The sequence below is a fragment of the Corvus hawaiiensis genome, chromosome 2, assembly GCF_020740725.1.
Source record: "Corvus hawaiiensis isolate bCorHaw1 chromosome 2, bCorHaw1.pri.cur, whole genome shotgun sequence".
Classification (NCBI taxonomy): Eukaryota; Metazoa; Chordata; class Aves; order Passeriformes; family Corvidae; genus Corvus; species Corvus hawaiiensis.
This window is the reverse complement of record NC_063214.1, coordinates 58,363,721-58,384,026: the sequence shown is the minus strand read 5'-3', so window position 1 is coordinate 58,384,026 and position 20,306 is coordinate 58,363,721. Positions and strand designations below refer to the sequence as shown.

Genomic DNA, 20,306 nt, shown 5'->3' with positions numbered 1-20,306 from the left:
GAGAAGTGAGTCCCGTGGGACGGAGCTGAGCATGGCGACAGGAGAAAAGAGGGCGGTGCCGCGATTCTGGCGCGCAGCTTAAAAGAAACCTTCTTGCATGCCGTGGTAAGAAACTGTAATACCACAAACTGTTTGTCTCTTTAATCCATTTGGAGTACATGGGGGGGATGGAGAATTCACGTGTGGCCCGTGAAGATTGTGAAGAGGGCCTATGCCAGGCTATATAGAAGCAGTGAGAGACTTTTAGAGACTTGTGGAGAAGAAACCCTTTTTGTTCAGGCCAAAATAACTCATCCTTAAAAAGATTAATAACCCCATGTGATGGCTCATGTTTTGCAGTGTGAAGGAATTATGAGTTTTTTCATGGGAGAGATGTTTTACACCACAGCAGATTGTTTCTTTTTTTCCAGGCGGGTCTGCTATTGGTGGCAGTTTGGGAACCGTGTGAAGCAGAAGAAAACCCTTTTTTCCTTAAGCATAAGAAAGAGACTTTTCAAGAACTGTAACACTGTCTAACATCCCATGTTCTGTTATCCTTACAGATAGTGATGTGTGGGTTGGGTAAAAGGAGGGAAGTGCTGGAAGGAGGGGGAGAGAGTTGCTTTGATTTCTTGTTATTTCTTTTTACTTTAAATTCTACTAGTAATAAAACTCTTTCTTTGTACCACAACTGTTTAAGTTTGAACCTGTTTTGCCTCGCAGCTCTCTAGTTCTCAATATTTTCTTATTTTCCCCTTATGAAAATAACAGATTTCGTGTGCTTGACGCTTAGCTGTGTCAAACCACAACCGTAATACATGAAGAAATAACATCTTGATGCAACTGTCATCCCAACAGTTTGGAGAAGTGGCTGGAGGAGGAATACAAACCCCAAGGACTGATTAGTGCTTCCACTCACTGACTCTTGCCATTGGCTAAGAGCAGTGTAAGGGGAACATCCCGAACTGTACTGCTGTGTGGCTTTGTGAAGGCCATTGCTGTGGTCCATGAAATAACACGTGACTGTCTCTTGCAGAACACTCCTCTGTCCTCTCCTCCCATTCTGGTGGCATTAAGCTGCTCTTTGGTTCCGAGAATTAAATGATAAGGTTCTTTGTGAACAAAAGGTCAGTTAATTTTTAGAGCTTTAACCATAAAAAGATGAAAATGTGATAAACAGTCCTTCAGATGAAAGACTTTGTACAGTTTTTAACAAAATAGTGCAAAGGATTTTTTAGTGCTTGTTAAGCACAACACAGTTGGAAGGCTTAGCAGAAGTGGCTTTAAAAGCCTTGGAAATGTTAGTCCTGTACAAAGCTTTGTAAAGATGCCAAAATTAGCTCAGGTACTGAGAGAGGTAAACTAATAAAAAACTAAGCTTTATAAATTAAGAATCTTTGTCCTTCTGTCAAGGCAGGGAAAGAAGATAGCAATAGCTTCAGGGATTCATTACTTGCATCTCAATTTTGTTGTTGATAAAACACCACCTTCCCAAGGCTTCAAACAGCCCAGGAGAACCCCTTTGGGCTTTCTTGGCTGACCAATTAGATCTGGCTTTTCATTAGTTTTAAAATGTGAATGCATTACTTTTTTTGCAGCACTTGATAATGGGGGTGGGTGATGGGACTCATCTGTCTGTTTCTTGCCCTAAGGAGTTCCAGTGAAATCGATCTTCCTAAACTGGTGGTGCCACTATCGGACACCTCTTTTCTTTGGCTACTTCTCTGGGGCATTTCAGCTTGACCCAAGTTCAAAAGTTCGGCAGAAACAGTGAGGACCTCTTTGCTTGTTCTAGAGCTGTTTGGATTGAGAATAATGTGATTATGGGACTACATCTCCTAAGCTGCTTACGGGTTATATAATGTCATAAATGTTGAGGAAATGTAAGAGTGAATGCTTTCACTTCAAATGGGATTTTTTTTTTGTCAATAATGTCAGTATGTTTATATTTGTCTTGCAGTAAGATATTTCTTACAGTGAGAACCGTCATTCATTGAACAACCTCCCCACAGATGTGGTGGAGTCTCTGTCACTGGAAGTTTTGAAGAGGATGCTAAATGATTTCATGGAGGCTCCGTTTCACATGAAAGGCTGGACCAGATGATGTTTTGAGTTCCCTTCCAGCCTGGCCTGTTCCTTGATTCTGTGGAGACCTTCTGTTAAGGTCCATGCCAGAAAGCCTATCATGGTGGGCTTTGAGGTCAGACCACTGTCGGGTGACAGAGCAGACAAGCTGTGTGGGATGACTGTCCCCACAAGTTGCTGTGCTACAGAGACAACGCTCCTTGTTTGGAAACAATGTTGATTATTGGGCGAGTCATTGACTGTGGATATTGTAGGTGGAGACACTAGCCAATAATAATGTGAAGCGCAAGACAAAAAATGCAACTTTTTACAGAGGACGTTAAAAAAATAAGACTTGAGGCTGTATTTAGACATTATGCACTAAATGATCACCAATAGCAGTGATGTAAGCTGAGACAAGTTTCAGAACCCCTCATAGTGACAACTAGAATGTTTCACCTACCAAAAAAGTAAGGGCTTTGTTTTCCTTGCTGCAGCAGCCTCTTTCAAAATTGAAATTTGGATTACTTTTTTTTTTAATAAAGTGAAAGAAAAGATTAAATACTTCAATTTTTAAAGAGCCCTGAAGTTTTAACCTATGCCATCACTCATGTTTCATGTCTTTGGCAAAATGAATATTTGATACAACCATTTCAGTAACAATTTATGATGGGCTGAACACTTTCTGGTTCCCCTTATGGGTTAATTTCTATTTAGCACCAGCATCATTCCATGAATGCAATATTTGGCTCTGGAAAATATACCAGTACAAGTTGTTGTCATGTAAAGAACCATATGTGCTTTACCTCGCCCTTAGGTGACAGTGTGCTGTGACACTACACTTCTTTTGGAAGCAAAGCACATGACTATCAGCAAGCTTGGGTTCCCAGAGTTCTTCTAGCATTTATTCTTACTTAGCTTTGAACTGAGAAGTGTCACCTTCTGTCACTTTGTGTGCCTGCAGAGAGCATGACTAGGCTCTTATACAATGCTTTCACTTCGTTGTTTTTTTTTTTTTTAACTGGTAGCTCCTTAAGTAAGTTTGAGAGCGTGTGTGTGAACAATCTGATAGAAATCTGTTGAAAGTGTCTGACTGATACCAGTAGGATAACCATAACTTTAATGGAAGATTAATTGAATTAATTAATTCAATTGAACCTGGCTCTTCAAGGAAAACACCCTCCTGGATTTCTGTAAAAAAAGGAAGCAGTGATGGTAGAGCTACAGGTGTTGTGTAGCTTCAAGCTACAACTAAATAGCAATAATTATGGAGGAGGGGTGAAATTATGTTCATTTGCAGACAAATTAATATAAAAATAGCATTGATTTACTAGGAGGATCTTCAGCTGGCCTCCACCTTGCAAGGTTATTTATGGTACTGTAAAGTGTTGCTGAGCCAGGATGGCAATTTTTCTGTGCCCTTTGGAGTGGTATGCAGTGTAACCCGCAAGCACCAAGGCAGGAATTTAGAAGTAGTGGCCAATGTTTTTACAATGTTTTTGCCTTCTGAAGCTCCAAACAAGCAGTGATGCAGCAGAGAGCAGACAGTGAGGTGTATGCTCAGCAGAGTTGTTCACACAGAAGGGAACAGCTGTACAAGTGAATTTGGCTGATGGGAGTCTGACTGATTTTAAAAGCTGCTTTGTCAAAACCAGATTATGTGCCAAACTGAGTACTTCTAACCAAACCTTGGCAGGCAATTCAACTCTGGTATCTCACAACACAATCTCTGCTAGACTAGCAGCATGTTGGAGGTGACTTGGTCGTGCTTTTACATGCAACAGAACCAGAAGCTGATTGCTCACATCTAGCTCTATTTTTTATTAAATGGGAATGGGATTTTGAGATATTTAGACTTTTATTTTCCAATGAAGTAATTTGTTATCCCTGACATAATCCACTTCTTCAAGTCATTGCCAACTTTCTCAAGAGAAATACAGCTGAAATCAGCAAATTTTGCATCTTCGTAGGAAAAAAAGGAATTCTCTTGAGAAAGTTGGCAAAAGGTAGGATAGAGGTACCACAAACTTTTTTCCATCCCCCTGTTCTTGCACCGTGTTGACTTCCTTTTCTAGTGGGTTACATTTTTTGTGCTTTTAAGTAACTTTTTGCCTGCTTCTTCACACACTGGGAAGACTCTCTTGTGTCATTCTTATCTCTTTCGGGGGACATGTCATTTATTTACCACTTGAATTGTTCAGTAGCCTGCTGATACCAGGAAGGACAAAGTCTATTGTAAAATACCTTCTTGTTCTTTGGGTATTGATTTCAATGACAGTTCATGAGGGTTTTTGTTTCTTTGGGAAGTGCAGTCACTGCATTCTTATAGGTTCTGCAGTCAGCACTCGTGATTGTATAAATGATTAAATAAAGCTCTAGAAATTAATACAAGAGACTAAGATACTATTTAGACTAAGACTGATCTCTGCACTGGCTATAGTACTGGGAAGGTTTCCCCTTTACTAAATAATTCCAAACCATTTTTCACTTACCTTTGTAACTGAATTTCATGTAAGTAGTAGAAGATCCTCCCTACGATGCTGTATATGAGGAATTAATAGCCATAGGGCAAAACAATGATGCTGGAGTAACTGCATCATGCCCAGTCATAGTAACATCTGTTAACTTTGGAGAAACTTTTCTGCCCAGTGAGCTCTTCCCAGTTTCTACCTATTTTGGCTGGTTTCCAGCTTTCCAGAGCTGAAAAATAACTCCCTTAATCTGACCTGAGCAAGGCTGATGTGCTTTTGTCAATCTCTTGAGTGGGTAAGCCTCAGGTATATCCAACACAACCTGGGTGATACTTTGTTTTGATCCACAGCTGAATTCAGTACCAGAAAGCCACCAGAGTGGATCAAAAGTCCTGTTTGAATTCACAATGAAGCGTTCATAACTTTGAATACTATTTAAAAAAAAAAAAAAATTTGTTCCCAGATTGCTGGAAAGTGTTACTGAAAATTCATTGAGAAACAAGCTGGGGATTATCCAAGAAGAGGAGGGAGGCTCATTGCCTCTTACTCCTTCCCTCTGATTGGTGCTGAACCATTGCCAGGCTTTAACTTTACAAGGTTTATTTTTATCGATTTTCAACAATAAACAGTGGGAGTATCTTCAATAAAAGATTTACAGTGCATCATGAAGAAATACAACTTCCTACCAAATATTATATTGATCTATTCCCAAATGCTACTGAAACAGCCTGTAAAACCCCAAATGAAGTCCAGTGATGGAGAACTTCCTCTCTCTAGTGACAGATGCATATGACTGTTATGTCTTCAGAAGACAATAAAAGGGAAGGGAGTGACTCTGCTTCTTTGACCGTATCTTCAACAGCCCAGTTAAATCTGTCAACTCAATGTAATCCACATAAATAAAGAATTTGGGAACCAAGGGAACTGCTAGTGTGTCTGAAGATTCCCATTCTTTGAAGCTGCCTCTCCTGCTGCAGTCAGGCCATAATTAGTCACAGAAGGCCTTGTTGTAACTAGTAAATGGATGGACCAACAATGATTTGAATAGTCTGGTTCTGGCTGGAGATATGCCTGGAGCCCTGAATATTCTCAAATGGGTGGGTGAGATGTAAATCACTAGTCATCATATAAAATACAAATAAATCTGACTTCTATTAAAAAAAAAAAATTCAGTTTTCTAGACCATCATGTAGTTTCTGATGAAATAACCCCCTGAAGTGTGATCTGATGTGTAAATTTTTCCAAGAATCCTTCCTCCATTTCTACTCTGTTTTCATTCTAATGGAATGGTTCAATAATTGGTGTCTTCTTTCTGGTCAGAAGGATGATGAATGTAGCCCTAAGGTTGGAAACAGTAATGTGTACAAGTCTGCTGTAGAAAATTAATTTAGGGCTTTGCTTTCTAAGCAAGTTACTGTTACAGCAGTCAGTAACTTCAGCTGAGTGCTTGCTGAAACTGCGAAGAATTAAACATTGCAACATTGTTCCATCCTGATTCTCCATTGGAAAAAAAAAAAAAAAAGGCAATAGATTGGAAACATCAAGTCTGGGGTTTTACTAGTACTTTGGAGTCAGGAACTGAGTTTTCTTTGAATTTCAAAGCCAGTTTGTAGCTTTCATTGAGGGCCTTCTGAAAAGGCTGGTTTATGGTTTTTGTGTTTGTTCCCCAGTGATATCTAAACTGAGTAATAAAATAATTGCTGACATACCAGTTTATTTACAATGTATTCAACAATAAACAGAAGGCATGCTGATCCTTCTATCCTTTAATCTTTGTGGGTTTACTGTGTCTTCAGCCCGCTCCTCAGCCAGGTCCTGGTGGAACAGAGGAAGGGGCTACATGGTAAGGGCAGGCAGAGATCCACAGAAGGTGGCAAACTCACTTCTTTCCCATTACAGAGAGGAAGTTAAGGAATAAAATTAGGTTGGAAAGAGTCATGGCCTTTGTGGGACCAAAGAGATACAACTTACTGTATTGAAGAGAGGACAGAGCTGCCAGATATTTCAATGCCACTGGACAAGGAAAAGCAGATTCACAGGAGTGAACAAATGGGTGGGTTATAGCTGCTATACAAACCTGGAAATGGCACAGAATAACCTGGACGGGAGACTTAAATGTTCATAGGACTATAGGGATTTTTTTTTTTTTCCAGTGTGTTAGGTTAATGCATTTGTAGAATATTTTCCGGTGATAGTTCGCATACCCAAAGAAGAAAATTTCTCTCTAGGAGGTAATTTCTGCACACATGCTGTGAAGTGAAACATTGCAGGATCCACACATCAGATGGATTAGTCATGTTGATATCTCATGCATCAGGAAACAGAAGCTAAGCTTTTGGAGGTCAAATAGACAAACTTCGAAGATCAGAATAACAGCAGTGTTTTGGTAGTGCTGGGGTGGTAAGCCTCCTGGATACTTAATGGCTATGTCCTGTTGGTGGCCTTTGTTTCAATGCCAGTTGCAATATGGTGAGCACTAACCCTATCAGGAAATTACTAATTTTCCATGAAGTGGAAATGTATCTCCTGGAACAGACTGGTTTACCTTTTGTTTTCTCCATTTGCAATTCTATCCTTAAGCCATGTAATATTCCTTTGCTATCTATAGTTGTTTGAAATATTATCCTCTTAAGATGGCTCAGTAAACTGTAGATCCCCAGAACACATTAATAGCTTAAATATGGCCATGTCAAAAATGTAAATGAAAAACTGTATCTGCATGGCCCCTGATATAACAGAAGCTTCTTCCATCACTGGTTAGGCTAAAACTGCTTTCTGCTCTTACAAGATTTCTTTGACAATTGATAGTGCAGTCCAGACTTCACTGGTGTCCACATGCAGTCCCAAAATCTCTATGAATACATAAAGATTGGAAATGGAAAAATGATGGGCAAACAATCATCTTCTTGCACGACTCATCTTTTGGAGACTCCCTGCAGAACTTGGCTGGAAAACGCCCTAGCAGGCACAGGAACACTTGAAGCGACTCCTCTGCTATAGTTCACCCCCATAAGCTGTGCTGTAGCATTGTCTTGTGCTAAGCTATTGAAAGTCTGACCCATAAAATTGCAGAATGGTTTGGGTTGGAAGGGACCTTAAAGATCCTCTGGTTCCAACCCTCTTGCCATGGGCAGGGACACCTTCTACTACACCAGGTTGCTTCAAGCCCCATCCAACCTGCTCTTGAACAATTCCAGGGATGGGGCTTCCACAGCTTCTTTGGGCACCCTGTGCCAGTGCCTCACCACCCTCTGACCCATGATCCATGCTCTCAATGAGCTTCTGAGGTAGGCTCTGAGACTGAGCAGAAAAGCTGAATGTTACGCGAAGTCATAGAAGGCTAATGGAACATCAGACTGCTATGGTTTGGATCATCTCTGTTTGGTGGAGGGATCTATGCTGACTTCTTGTCTACCCTCAGGACCAAGATAAAGCCATGAGCAAAGGATGTAATGACAGTTCTTAGATTACTTACGGAGTGTTCAGGACATGCATGCATATGTGGGCTTTTGTTCTTCTGAAACAGGCAGTGACAAGCATGCAGGTCTTATACTGGAGGCAATGATGCCTGCTAGAAAAACCACACAGTTCCTTCAGGCAGGGTGGGTAACAGTGTGGAAATAACTGTTTCAAAAGCTCAGAGCTCTCAGGGCTTTCTAACTTGGTAGTGACAAACTGCTGGTTGAAAACATTTCTCTGTATCTGATCTTTCAGCTGTATACATTTACATCTCTTGAGATCTGGGACAGCCAAAGTGAATACTGTACTGGAACTGGGTCACTATCACCTTTCCCCTTCCCTTTTTAAGAAATAAAAATGGGATCTCTTTTCAATAGAAAAAGAAGCAGTGTTACTAATGATCTAACATACTCTCATAAAATACCTTGTGACCAAAAGGAGTCAAGGAGTGACTAAAATAGAATACACAAATCTCTGTGACAGTTGGTAGGCTTTAACACATTATAAAACCACTTCAGTGCTTGAAAGGAAGAGGTACAACTGTAAAAACATTCCAAATGTTCTGGAGCAAACAGACACTGCCATGTGGATGAAAAAAGCAGGTGAACTGCCACATACAAGTTGTCTTTTCTTTTTTCATCTTTAAGTCTTGTGCTGCTTTGCTGGAGGGCATCTAGGCCTGCAGGGTTGGAAAGCCTATGCTCTTGTGATGCCTGTACTTGACAACTGGTGTTTACTTGTCTTGGGGATCCTAAGAAGAGTTTGTACAACCCTGTCTATACCAAGAGAATGTAAAGCATTGAATAGCTCCTTGTGCTTCAGAAAAACCATAAAGAAATACTTTTTATAAAGGTGTCTGTCTCCGGAAATGTTGCTACTCTACTGCACCATATCTAAATACCTTCTAGATGTCTGTGGCAATTCTTACCATTTCAAATTAGCATTTGCAATATTAACTAATAAGACTCTATTTGAGACCATCATTTTCAGAAAGTAATTCTTTCTGCAGCAGAAATAAAACTTCAGCATCTTTTTGCTCTAAGTGTCAATATTTGCTGTCATTGGAGGCAGCTTTCCCAGAATCAATTAGCTTGGGAAAGACCTCTGAGATCAAGTCCAACCTATGACCAACTGAACATCACCTTGTCAACTGGACCACGGCATCAAGTGCCACATCCAATCTTTTCTTAAACACCTACAGGGACGGTGACTTCACCACCACCCTGGGCAGCCCATTCCAATATCTAATCATCCTTTCTGAGAAGAAATTCCTCCTACTGTCCAACCTAAACCTCCCCTGGTACAGTTTGAGGCCATTTCCTCTCATCCTGTCACTTCTTACCTGGAACAACAAACAAGCTCTCTGCAATTACCTAAAACGATGTTGTAGCAAGGTGGGTGTCAGTCTTTTCTCCCAGATAACAAGTGACAAGATGAGAGGAAAGGCCCTCAAGTTGTGCTAGCATAGGTTTAGACTGGATAGTAGGAAAACTTTATTCATTGAAGGGGTGGTTAGGCATTGGAACAGGCTGCCCAAGGAGGCGGTGAAATCACCATCCCCGGGAAAGTTAAAAAGGCACGTGGTTGTGGCACTTGGGGATATGGTTTAGTGGGGAACACGGTGATGCTGGGTTAATGGCTGGACGCAAGATCTTGGAGGCATTTTCCAACCTCGGTGCTTCTGAATCTGTGAGATGCTGAAAAATACAGGAAGTTCCCATCTCTATAAGCTGCCCTAGTGTGAACCACGCCTACCTCTCTACTGGTGTAGGATGTCCAGCTAAAGAGAATTGTACAAAAGAACATTTCAGTCCTCTTCTGGTTCTGAGTAAGCACAGGTATATTTTACATGGAACTAGTCCTATAGGACACTGGAAACTTATAAAAAATGATCTCTCAGTACCAGCAGAGTAGAGAATATTTGAATCATTACTGAAGGCCAGACACCCATTGACGTTTATGAGGGGTGATTCTGAGCCTGATTTGACAGTGAGGAGCTGGATTCCTCTGATGAAGCTCAAGGATTCAAAGGTGATTCAACCTTGCTATAATTAATTTTGGTGCCACATTGTTGCTGATAATTTCTCTAGAATTATGGCTGCCAAGGAATTCAAGAACTGTAGACCATGTGTCATGAAAATTCCAACTCTGCATCATTCAACTGCCTGGTGTTCCCAGGTCTGAGCTGTGCTTAACTTCTTCAGAAGAATTTATGTAGGATAAAATCAGGATCTGTTTTGCAAATGTTCTGTTCCTTGTCTCCATCTAATCAAGGTCTAGCCATGTTAGGAGAGTTGCTGACAGCCTAGGACAAGAAGTTAGAAAAGCAAAAGAGCTCTGGTCTTTCTCAAATCTTGTTTCTGCTCAGGCAAACTAGAACCAGAGGCCAGGTGCCTGTATCATTTGTGACATCTTGACGCAAGATGTTTTGCTTGCTCAGCCTTCTTAGAGGATTCATGTGATGCTCATCAAGTCAAGTAAAGTGTATCTTATGTACAGTCTTTAATGACACCACTACATTACACAGCAAGTAGCAACCTCCAGGGAGGTCGTGCTCATTCATGGGGTATCCATAGACATGGAATTCTCCCTAGGCTGAAGCAATTTCTCCAACCAAAGGGGAAAAGCCCCAAACCCAACAAACCAGAAATGCTACAGTTTCTTAACTAAACCACATATTAATAGTTATTTGAGTGTTAATATAAACAAGTAAGAAAGTAAAGTAAGAAAAAACTAATGAAGATTAGTGAAAAATAAAATTGCTACTATCATTGGCTAATGAAAAGCTCTTTGTAGCCACTGGTAGGTAGTCTGAAGAATGAGGGGATTAATTAACACTGCTCTTGCACAAAGAAATGCACTTACTGCTTTCACAGGTGCTGCTGAACAATGTTCTGCTGTTCAAGAGTACCAGACTCACAGGTACCAATGGCTGCATGCAGTGCCCCTGTATCAATGCACCACACACACACAAGAATTACAAGTATTCTTAAAGATACTAGAATTCAGGAGGATTCTATTTTTTTGTTATGTCTATGTAATATCCAGAGGCAGATAAAAGAAAGCATCACAGGTAAAGAAGCTCAATATAAATTATTTGTTTTTAACATAAAGGGTGACAGAGAAATTCCTTTCTCAAGGATGTGCCTTATGGGGATTCACAGTAGTTTCCTTAGGCCTAGATGTCTCAAAAGAAGACCCTATTGAAAGCCTGAGAAACTTGAACACTACAAATCACCAGGACCAGGTGCTGTTTTTAAAAGAATCCTGCAGTAAACATGAAAAAAACGAGAGATACAGTTGGGATCCTGTCAATTACAATTGAAAATCTCCACTACTCTGGACAATTGTTCACAGCTAAAGACAAAAACCTGCAATTTTAGAGGAAACTGAGATACATTCATAGCAAAAGGCAGTGCTTTTCTCTAAAAGGCTACTTACTTTATGCCTGAATAAGCATAAAATAATGGGATCACAATATAACAGCTCTGCAATTTACCTGTATGTTCTAAGTACCTAGAATTGCTTAAACAAACTAAAAATTAAAGATACTCCAAGAACCATGAGGAAGTCCTGAAGATTAATCCTAATTTGGGAATGAAGTAACCACTCCTCAGAAAAGGAAGAATATTTTGTTTTTTCTGAACAGGAGAAGTTATTTGAATCTTCTTCAACCTAGAACAGGCTCTTACCTATGCTGCTAATTTATAAGGGGGATTCTAAACTCTCCCATGAAAAAAACCCAAACCAAAACAAAAACCCCCAAAACCCAAAGACTCAAAAAGCTGCTTCAAACACAGAAAGAAGAAAGCAGTTTGAGGGTAGATTGCAGGAGGGAAGAGGTGAATCCCCTTGCTGGTTGCTGAACTGCCATGAAGTTCTTTAATGCCGCTCCCTGTTTTCCATCTTCAGCAGATTCAGAGAATGTAGGAGCATAAAGCAGTTTAAAGCCACCTTTACTGGTGCTCTCTTCAGCAATAAAACCCAGAATTTTGGTGTAATAGAGGACTGTGATGCGATTCACAAATAATTCGTTATCTCAGTGTTCATCTGCTGGAAACATAAGGTATTCCGTTAGTGTGCTTTATTGGGTACTTATATTTATTGTATGCTCGCTTTACCATTACTTCAGGAAACATCTTAGGAAAATATGGAACATACAAGGAACTGCACAGTTAGTCCAATAAAAGCAAATTCCACTACCCTTTGAAATCCTACCTGCAGCTTGCTTTCATCTGCTAACAGCAATAGTTATCACTGCCAACAACCTTTGAACAAAATAGTTTTGTGACTTTTTTGCATATATCCTTGATTTAACAAGAAAGATGGGGAACATCTGTGGGCAACTTCCACTAGGTATTTTTTCAGAAGCAGGAGATGTGAACTTGAATCTCCTCAGGCTTCTGAAACCCAGGTTTTCTGTTTTGTGGAAGAGTCCCCTTGCTTGAGATTGTTTCAGGTAGTTTCTTAAAACTCTTCTGAGGGACTTTAGCAAGTCGTGACAATTTTAAACCAGCTCTTTGTTCTGTCCCCATCTTTCCCATTCCCCCTTTTCAAACACAGCATATAGCCTTACCCTCTTATTTCTGCCAGCTGTTCCAAGATGTCTGATCACTGATTCTTTTAATGTGTTCTAAGAGTGAGAAAAAGTCCTTAAGCACTCTGGCTTTCTTGGCATCATGCTAGTCTTCTGTGCTGTAGTAGAAAACTAATTGTCACATCAGTTTCTCTAGCACTGTTGCAGCTATGGATTTTCAGCCACAAATGCAATTCCTTAAATGAAGATGAGGTGTTATAACCCTGGCAATACCCTACGCAGAAAGAGATAACCTCTGTATTTTTTATCTCAGAGCAGAAGATCCCGTGTCTCTGTGACAGATTTCTTTCTGGAATACTTGCATCACCCAGTACTACATTTCATACAGTACCTACAGCATTCCATCATTACATGTATATACAGTGACCATTACAAGGGAGATTTTAGGTTCTCTTTACAGACATTTTGGAAAAAATAAAAGCCAAAATGCCTAGTAAGTCTCCTACAATTGCTGGAAAACACAAACTGGAAGTATGCAGCTAGTTGCTTTGGTAGCAACTTAAAACATATACAAAAAACATCTTAAAGCAAAGCAAATGTGATTAATAAAACCTCCAGGCCTCTTGGTAAAACTGTACCTTGTTAAATAGCAAAAGCTCTCATAGATGTGCCTGTAAGAGTCTCAGTCATTAAACAAGGCTGTACCTGGCTGTACAAGGCTAGTTCACTGCCAGCTTACAAACTTCTATGTTTTAAAACCCTGCATTCTTGACAGAACTTTATCTAAATACTTTGCATTAGTCAGGCTGTAAATGTGATATTAAAGCATGCTAGTTTAAAGTTTTATCGCAAGGACAAAGTACTGCTCTACATTTTTACTACAGCAATTCAAAAATAAGCTTCTATAAAGGCATTAAGAAACTGTGTGTTGACACTCTATTTAACCAAGCTTTAACATTTCTTATAGACGAGATAAAACTTGATTCAAAGGTAGTTCTTACAAGCATGCACTTTTTTCTTCTCCCTCCACTTTCTCTATTTGTGATATGGGATTGAAAAAAATCGCTTGCTGAGTGCAATGAACAGCTGGATTAAAGCACGATTCCTTACTAGAACCTCCACAACAATACAACCAACAGGGGGCTGTCTGGCTACACGATGTTGTCAAATCTGCAGTGAAATCCTTTTTCCTGACTGTCCAACCTACCATTCATGCACACTTCCTAAAACTGGTTGAAGCACAAATCATTTAACAGATTTCATACCTCCAAAACATTAGAGCTCTTGTCCATCTTTGTCTCATGCTACTGGAAATCTTGTATTTTTGATCTGGAAGTTCCATAATAGATGGATAATATAGCTTTAATGAATTTATTGATTTGTCTGAAAGTAACAGATATTGCTTGTTGGAAAAGAGGGAGACTTTCACATTGTCTTGACAACAGGAAAAGTGTATCACAGCTGCTTCTGTGTGCTAAGAAGCTATATCTATATGAGCATTTTTGTGCTGGTTTCATATGTTGATACCAATGTTCTGTACAAAAAAAAGAGACCAAGATGTTTTTAGACCTTTTGATACTGATTTAAAGAGCAGATAGGCAAAGTCTGCCTGTAGTAGTGTCAAAAAAGGAAGAATAAGGTCCTGAATATTCCTTGCAGTAATTTAAGCAATGGCAATGAACTCTAAAACTGGAACGCCAGTCACAGGAGAGAAGGGTACTTTTCTTGGTGCCGGCACTGTTGCTTACATAAAGCAAGCACATTCAGCTGGCTGAGCTTACCAAAAACTAATCTACAGTCATTCAGTGAAACCACCAAGGAAATATCAGAGCCAGGGTAATAGTGAAGGAAACAAGAAGACTCTCATTCCCAAACTTGTCTGGCTCAAGAATCACAAGGCTGTAGAACCATAGTCTTATATTATTGTTGACTATTTTAGCTGGTCGAATAATATAACCCCTGAAGCTCTTCCTGTGCCTTTATTTCAATAAAACATTAAAAATTTATACATTTGAGACTTTACATGCTATAATCTATGCCTTATATATTTCAAATTTTATAATACTTAAGGTTATTTTGAGTATTTGTTGAGAGATTCCAAAATGTTTTACTTTTAAAACCACTTAAAAGTGTAAAAGCTGCTGACAGAAGGTTCTTTTATGGGCAATAAAGCCACATGCTTGCCCTGCAGAAATGTAGGGAAATGTGAAGCTTTCTATCCATGTCTGACTCCTTTGGCTATAAACAGCAGACGAAAACACTATGGATATATTGTTCCTATCTCTCAAGAGAAACTAAGCCTTCACCTACTCAGCACCATATACTTTAGATTGAAGATACAAACTGGATAAGTGCTGCTATAATTAATATGTTAATTTCAGAACTTTTGAACATAAGGTTAAAATTTAACTTTAAGAGGCAGAAGCAGTATAAGATAAATTTATTAACAAATACAGAGCAATTATAAGTGAATAAAATATGGAAAAAAATAAGAGTTGCACCTGATGACCATTGAATAACTTCTATCAGAAATAATTTAGAGTGATAAAGAAGTACTCCAATGATTATTATCCCTCTCACAGAAAGATGAGCAATGCCACTCATGCCATTGCATTTTTCCATTTTTTTTCCTATTTCTCTTTAAAGTTAAATATTTTATTCTGATACACACTTACAACTGCCATCTTAGAAAGGAGATTCACGTATATCACAGACATAAGTTTTCCTTCAAATACATTTTAAACGTTTTGCTTTACTTTACATGAAGAATTGCTGCTGCTGTTAAACTGGTACAATAGCAGCTCACCACTTTGGATATATTTCTATCACTTCTTGTGACTTTTGTGACAGTAGGTTGTGATGAAGACACAGGGAATCTAAACACTTCAAATTTCAACCATTACTGCTAATATTGCAACCTGATTAGAAGAACTTCCCCCAATACTTAACAAGATACCATGACTAAGGGAAAAGCTGAAACATTTTCAGATCACTGTATCCAAATTTCTAGTACAGACCACTCTCACTTTGCTAAGTGTAGTACCATAGGCAGTACCAAGAAAACAGTCTTTGCAATTTGAAGAAAATGGCTGTAGAAGTCCTAAATACATAGGTATAAGTCACTTTATATTTTTAGAGATGCAGTGCTTACCACTGTACATTAAGAAATTGTTACAATTTAACTAGTTCATTCTTTCTGGAAAATAGATCTTCACAGGTAAATTTAATGTCAAATATGCTGAAGTTCGAACATGTACATTACCTTTAGTGTATAAAAGATTTTGCAGAATGTTGACACAGTAACTTACAGAAACAACATTCAAAAAATGGCACACACAAGTGTTTAATAATAATAATTGTATTTGCAAAATGAATCAGTGACAGGACACAAATCAGAGTATTTTGGAGTTCACAGGACTACAGAAACAGATTATGAATAAACAGCATGGAAACTCTGTTTCCCAGTATGAGCTGGTAACAAGGAAAGTTGATTGCAGAACAGGTCTTTAAAAGATGCACAGTACTCACCTCTTCCTCTGAAATCAAAATTAATAAATGCCATAGAAAATTCAATGAGGAAATGCATTACTGTAGTACAGCTACTAAACAAAAGTAGCCAACAACCCTTCAAGGTATGTGTTCATTATCCCTATTTTAAATGTGACATGGAGGTGTAGAAACTATCGTAGTATGCAACAGTTTGAGGTACCCTCTAAGACGACAGGAGAATGTCAGGAGACATAACTTCACAGAGTATTTTAATTCAAATGACAACTCTTAAGAAGCTCAGCTACCAATGTGAACCACCAGTGTTTCTTTCAGACATGAGTGTCTTAAATCAGACACCTCTCAAGTAAAGCACAATATAAGCACTACAGAAACAATGGCCTGGTAACTTGTCCAGCATCATGTGAGAATAAAGGCAGAAAAATAAACATCACATTCACTTCTTAGGAATTCTCACTTGACATAACTATGAAGACATGGTTTCCTCTACTTGCAGCCATTTGTTACATTGCCTACAGAATTTTTTACTAAGTTTTGCAGCACCTATAGCAACATCAGGCTTCTTGCTTGCATAGCCCACAAACATCTTCCCTGATCCAGCACCACACCAGGCTGATCCTATCAACAGATTTAATATTCTGTATGATCACGAAGATTGCTTCATCGTACACTGACACAATGGGGCAAATGAAGATTGTAGAATCTTAAAGCAGGAGTTATCTAACTTCTTAGTGATTCATTTTGTGATCTTCATGTTCTTTTACAGTTATTAGCTTGTGGTTTTGGTTTTTTTCCCCCACAAAAACATTTCCTCCTTTGAATTCTAATTCTCCCTATTATATGAAGCATTCTATTTACTTCCACAAAGACGATGAGAGAACTGAAGAATCTTTCACATGAAGAAGGGCTGAGCAAGCTGAGACTCCAGCCTGGAGAAGAAAAGGCTTGTGTTTGTGTGATCTCAGCAATGTTTCTCAATGTCTGCTGGTGGGGGTACAGGAGTAAAGAAGATGTAGCCAGGCTCTTCTCAGTTGTGTCCAGAGACAGGACAAGAGGCAACAGGTAAGAAATGAACTGCACGAAATTCTAGCTGAACAGGACAGGCTGCAGAGTCTCCATCCTCGAGTATATTCAAAATCGACAGGACACAGCCCTAAAGAAACAGCTTTGCCTGACCCTGTTTGAACTAGAGATCTCCCTTATGACATCAGCTACTCTTACTTTGGGATTGCTTTTCAGGACCAAAATCCATGAAGTAGCTAAGGGTAATAATAGGCTTGCCCTCTTCTCTGTGGAATATGATGAGATGATTTCCTGTATGACAGCAAAAGCTACTACTTAACAGTCTGCATTCCCTTCTGGATCTGAAGTGCAGAGCACTCCAATGAATGTTAGGAATGATCTGAGGAGTGCAAGCCCCTTTCCCCAAGCCTGACTCATTCTCTTTGCCTCAAGCCAGATCCCCTCTGTCACGCTGCTGCTTCTTCCAATTTCAATAAACAAACAAACACCCAAATCTTTGCCCAACGTATTTCAATCCTTCTGATTTTCCTGTTCATCAGATCTGTCCTTTCCATATCTCTTCTCAGCTCCAACCTTTTAACAACACATTTTTAGACATGCTCTTCACACTTGAGTTGTCTTCACTCATATACAGCTATTAGCTTATTTTCAAGCAGGCCTATCTTTTCTTTCCCTTTTATGTGAATTAAGCATCTTTTTCCCATACAGTTCCTATGCCGAGCAGAAAATAAGCACCTGAATTGAAAACAGTGAGCCTTCCTTTCTTACATCAGGCACAGTCCTTAGGACCCCAGAGCTGCAACACCAAGTGAGTTTGATCCAGCCACAGCCTATGGCACCACCCATTACAAGCAAACCTCTGGAAAATATAACTGATAATATTAAGCCACCTGTGAACTGTGCGAGAAATGTAACATCCTTTTCAAAGGTTTAGGAACTGAATCATTTGAGTAGGCTTTCATAAGCACTTGAAGTAGTTTTCTTAATTCAGACAGGAACTTTGGTTCCTCAGTTGAACTCTGGTTCTGCAAATGCTCAAACTGTGTTTTCACCATGTCACTGAACTATTCTAAGCCGCTAGGGCCACCAAACAAGGCGGTCCAACCTTTGCCCTTCTGCTTCTTCCTGCTCCCTGCTATTTCCTGCCCTTGTGCCAGTGATCGGAGTTTGCATGGTGAACCAGAAGGAAGCACAGTCTGTTTCACTCTTCGCACAAAGGCCAACACGAGCACAATGAAGTAGTCGGGAACAAACGGTTTGGCCACTGGACTTTGACAAAGACATGCAAACAGGCTTACTTGTATGTTCTCAAGTCTCTGATCAGCTTTTTAGATTCACATCTACTCATAGAAGTCCCTGGGAAAAATCCTGGGTACATTAAAATACTAGCTCTACTCAAAATAAGAGCAACTGGATGGACGGCCTGCTGCAGGCACCAGTCTGCAGCATGCTGAAAAAAAATCAGTGACCTTTAAGGGAAGTGGCATAGTGGAAGAATAACACCTTTTTCTTTTATAATTCCCAGATTTTGATTTTTCCATGCATTTCTAAGTCTTCAAATGGCTGAAATGTATGTGCAGGTCTTTAATATTAGGCAGTCACAAACACGCAAATACAACACAGTGCTACTTGAAGAAACTCAATTAGAAAGCTATCCAACTTTGAGCCAAATAGGATATTTTTTCTAAGTAGTCAGCCTCATCTTGGTCATGTATCTTAAGAAACCTGTAGTAGGTAAATGTGCACACAGAAGTCTTCTTTAAGAAAAGCTGTAGGCTGTCTAATTCTGCACAGCTTTGCTACTGAGAACTGCTCAGGACTCAACTAAATCAGAAATTTTAGCCATTAGTTACTTTACCAGTTCAAATCCATAGTAGTAGTTGACAAAGAGAGTGTGATTTTTACCAGTCTGAAATATGATCAAATAATGCAAACTTATGAATTATAACAACTTGGATTAATATTCATCTATATCATGTTTGTACCTATGCAACTGCACCAGTAGCAGGCCTGTGAATGCTAAAATCAAAACAAATCTCCAGTGCAGATAAGCTTTTTTCCTCCTTTTAAAACATCTATATGATATATTAACTTGACTCTGTGAAAGCTTATTTTAATAAGGTATGTGTCTTTTAAATGGTAAAATACAACAGGGCTAATAAAATTAGATTAGCAAGTGATACTGAGTCATGATAGTGAAGAAAATAAAATCTTAAAAGGAAACACACTTTCATATCTGTATCTAAAATTAGTGACATTTACATAACCATTAGTCTATATTTGACTCACCACACAGTTCTTGCATGCAGCTTTTAAAAGGAAAGGAGCCCAAGTAATTTCCATTCTCACTGCAGCAATTTAAATCATCTCAAAGAAAGATTCTCCTGCAAGAGAAAGATCTTAGTGGAAGATGAGAAAAATATTAGTAAATTCATAGTCAGATACACAGTTTAAACTTCTAACCATAAAACTGTTACCTGTCTGTAGCCCAGTGGTTTAAGAAATGAAGTGTTTAATAAGTTTTGTTACGAAAATTGGAAGGCACTTTTTCTTTATGAGTTCTCTTTGCTAAAAGCATGACCAAAACTTCCCAGTTCCACTAACTTAAAAAAGGTAGTAAAAATGAACACAGTTTTAAGAGCTTTAATAAAGACATACTGACAATTAAAGTAACATAATTTTTATAGTTTTTAAATATATAAACAAACACACTTACCAAAGCATTGTTACACAGGTGTAGCTTGAGATGGCTCCTTTAAAAAGTTCAGTTTTCACATAAACCAAAGCAAAATTTCTATATACATGTCTATTCTATATTTACTATGAAGTTCTAAATATAGTTTCTGAATAAATGAAAATACAATGAAGTTCTAAATATAGTTTCTGAATAAATGAAAATACAAAAAAAGCTAAGAAAGTCTTCATATACAAACAATATACAAATTTATAGCAACAAAAAGGCATAGGAAATACATGCAACGTCCTGTTCCACGACTCACGTGCAGAAGTGGCTAGCCTTACTTCAGCAGCACAGTTAATACTGGAGATATTTACAGTCTTAACACCAATATTTACGTGCTGCTAAAGTATGACAGACATCAGCATCACAAGATTGGCTAATTCATAAGTGGTATGTCTCTTCAGGGTGATGAAATCCTTGTATTTTTGAGGCAGCACAATATGGCCTGCACCTTTTCAAAACCCACAAACCATTATGTGCTGCTACGTTATGCCAAGGTGTCTACTGTGCTTCAAGGAAACAGAAA

The 20,306-nt window shown here is 38.9% G+C and overlaps 1 long non-coding RNA gene across 3 annotated transcripts in view; it reads right to left on the bottom strand.

Moving 5' to 3' along the window:
• The window catches only part of LOC125321862, a 111,113-nt gene that overhangs the window by 18,415 nt on the left and 72,392 nt on the right, over positions 1 to 20,306 (bottom strand). For 2 of the 3 annotated variants that reach the window (XR_007201740.1, XR_007201742.1), the window contains exon 4: positions 14,936 to 19,424. This is a non-coding gene — a long non-coding RNA (uncharacterized LOC125321862). Of the gene's footprint in view, positions 1 to 14,935; positions 19,425 to 20,306 lie in introns of those variants that run through there. The other variant, XR_007201741.1, reaches the window with a different exon arrangement.